This window comes from Seriola lalandi, unplaced genomic scaffold, assembly GCF_002814215.2.
Source record: "Seriola lalandi dorsalis isolate HSWRI2012SDOR001 ecotype SW California unplaced genomic scaffold, Sedor1 jcf7180002054970, whole genome shotgun sequence".
Taxonomy (NCBI): Eukaryota; Metazoa; Chordata; class Actinopteri; order Carangiformes; family Carangidae; genus Seriola; species Seriola lalandi.
Window position 1 is genome coordinate 74,506 of NW_019525521.1, and position 3,684 is coordinate 78,189.

Sequence of the window (3,684 nt, forward strand, 5' to 3'; positions counted from 1 at the left end):
CTCTGAGTGTTTGTTGGATGTTTGTGTTGATGTGTTTGTCTGTTGTTGTTTGGGTCTGAACAGAGAAATCACCGGACCTTCCTTTATCACAGATGTTTTGTTCTCACTGTGTCAGACAGAAATCTATAATTACATTTACATTCATGTGTTGGCAGATCAGATGTTGTCGTTGTTCAAATCCACTCACAAATAAGGTCTATGAGGTTTAATCAAACTGTCATTATCATGATAATAATCAACGAGGAGATGATTCATTATTTTCTTTTCCATCTCTGAGATTCATGTGAAACAAACTGATTGTGTGGATGAAGTGAATCTGTTCATGAAATCACTGAACAAGAGTCATTGAACAGACTTTACTGATTCAGTGTGTGAACAAACTGAAGCTTCACGTCATTAATAAAGTTGATTTTCATCAACAATCAATCAAATGTTTCTTTCTGTCTTCACTCCAGGATCTGACTCAAAGCTGACGGAGAACATGTCAAACTGATATGAGAGTATAACTGAGGCCGTTTTCCTCCTGAAACACCAGAAAGTCGAGAGTTGATGTTCAGAGCAGGAAAACATTAGTCAGTCAGTCTCTGTCCTTTCAGCCTCCTTCACTAAAACAGCTTTGTCCCAGAGAAACGAGAAGAGTTTCTTTCTCTTGTTGCTTTTTAAAACTAACATTTTCTTTGTGCTCAGTCAATAAAGACAACTGGGCTGCCACTAACGACGCCTTTTTCTAACGACGAATCCATCGACTAACAATTAATTTTCCTCCAGAAAATCTAAATGACACTGTGACATAATCAATCAGTCCAGATTCTGAGCTAAACATTTTCTCCAACACTTATTCAGTGTTAATTCTCAGGCAGCAGCAATGGCTTTATGAGAGTTTTTATCAGCTACAAGGAGCAAAGATATTAAAAAGCTCCGTCTTCTAATGAACAGACACTTACACATGAAGTAATCCTTCACATGTTTGTGGCTGATCTCACTGTGCAACATAAAACATCATCATCACAAAATAACACTGGTTAAACTAGACTCATAGTGAAGGGGTTTGAGCTGTGATGTGCTGAGTCAGACATTAACCAGCTGCAGGGATGGGTATCCATAGGATTTTATCTTTACCTTATCCATATAATTATTGATCCGGCTCAGACTATTACACCGGTAGATATATTCTATCATACAGGATTTACACCATATCAACCATCCTTGTACAGAGACGCAATAATACAAGAGTCAATAATACAACAATAATGAAATGATGACAGTCCATAATGTGTGAATAATAACAGGAGAGACCTCATGCAAATGTTTGGAGTTAGATAACATTCATTTTGCCATTGAAACTATTTAGTGTAATAATCACTCAATTATACTGAACAGGCTTTAAGACATATTTTCAGTTTTATTTTTTAGTATCTGATAACATGTTGATATAAACACACTTTCGTTCTTGGTTTATTTTTGCTTTTAAGACAGATGATGAGAAAGATGTCACAATAAATGGATTTTGTTGAATACGTGTTCACTTTGTCTCATTTCTCTTATAGTGTGAAAACAGGTTCATGTATGAGTGTTATTGATGTGATGTAATTACCCAGAAGCGGGTCGACCCTAGAGGACTTGTGCTGAGTGAAATCAGGGAGCAGACATTCTGAATTATTGCTGCAAACCTCACGTAGACTGTTACATTATTCTCTTTATTTGCTGAATCTGCTAGTGTGTTTTGTCAGAGTTGATGATGGTGTTGTTTGTGGTAGCAGAGGCAAGATAAAGAAAATAGTGGTGGTGTGAGGAGCAGTGATGGCTGGCATTAGGGGAGTGACTCTGGGACGCCAGTGATCACTGTCTGGCCTCCTGGAGGTGTCGTGGGACCAACTAGACGAAACACTGGTGAAAGGAGGTTCCCACCTGATGACCCCAAAGACATGTTAGTTATCACTGCTCATTAGTCTGCACAGCTAAATTAATAGTTATCATAGGACATGTTAAGCTTAGGGAGCTATTCACTGAGTCTGGTCCATTTTCTGTAGCACAAGCTTTGTGTTTATCTTAAAACTAATGTAGGAATTATCTTCATCCTTTATCTATTTATATCATTTTTTTTCTCAAAGATAAGTGAAAACACAGTTTCATAGAGACTAACGTGACGTCTCTTCATGTTTTTGTCTCGACCATCAGTCCAACAGCTAAATATGTTATTTATTTCAATCCAGGAAAATAATCTTATTCTCAATCCACAGTAACGATCAAATGTTTGGCGATTTAGTTGGAAACTCATCAGTAAACTGACTGATTGCAGCTCCACGTGTGTTTTAAAGTGAAGGTTTATTTATTCCAAGCCTGAAATTTTTGGCTTTTGCCTGAATATTTTTGATACTTTAACTGCATGAAACTGTAAATACTTGTGTCTTTTTACTCACGATGTAGTATTTTACAGTCTTGTACTGGTACTAGTACTTATGTGCAAAATCTCAGAACTTGAAAGTAAAAGTGTCCAATGATAAAAATTCTGTTTCTCTAAGAGAAAAATTACATTTGCATTTAAAAAACATTAATCTGTTCAACATTATTTAGTGTTTGAATATACTCACCGAATACTTTTACATCTGGATCAAGATTAAAACATTGCAGCTCAATAAGAAAATGCAGAAACAGTTAAAAGGTACCAGCTGTTACACACATCGTCTTGTTCTTCTATAAAAATGATAAATACATACAAGCAGCTTGTAGCCAATAAAAGAAGACACTGACAAATATGAAAGTTTTGAGTTGTGGTTTTGTGTTGTTCAGGACGAGTTAGGAAACATCTGGGCAGTACAAAGAGTTTCAGGCAGAGTTCTGGTGACCGAGTTTATTTTCACTGAGGGATGTGATCCCAGAGGTGTGTTCACAACTACACTACGTGGTCCCCTCTGTCCACAATCAAAGCTTTACACAAACCCGGCAGTAAAATATGCGACCAAAGCAACACGATCCAGAACAGGTTCGTCAGTTCAGGTCAGTTCTCTGGGTCGCAGACAGCAGCTGCAGAAGGCCGCCGTAAAGAAGAAGCACTAGTGTGTTCCTGTTGTGAGCACCAGGTGTCACTATCACCATGACTGAGCTCTGTGATGTCACCTGACCTGACCTGACTCTTCAGTCCCCGAGCCACATATTATTATCAGTATTACATCATACATTGATTCATTACATGGACTTAAGAATATTAAAGTAATAAAACAGCAGAAACCTGTAAATATCTACTACTGTGAATCTTATTTCAGAAGTTTTGATTGTCTCCTCCATTTTCAATGTTTGATTGTTTTAAAAAGATGAAATGGAAAATGTTTTGAATAATAAAGATTTAGGGGAAAAAACAGTCCAAGACTCAGTGTTCCCATCAGGAGAGAGATTTACTGCTGATAGCTGTAAGTCAAGAGTCACGCAGATGTTTCATATTCTAAATGACTGATGAACGGGGATGTAACCTGAAGCTAGTCTGAGCGGAGGAGCCGGTGATTCTCATTGTTCTTCTTTGTTTTTTTTGGATCAATCTTCCCTTTGATTCTCTGATCAAGTCTCAACAAAACTCTTCTCATCTTCACATGACACGATGTTACATAACTGAAGCATCACACAGGTGTCTTCGCTCTGTGCTTTTCAGAGACAGTCAAACAGCAGCTGGCTGCAGACCACACCCCCCAC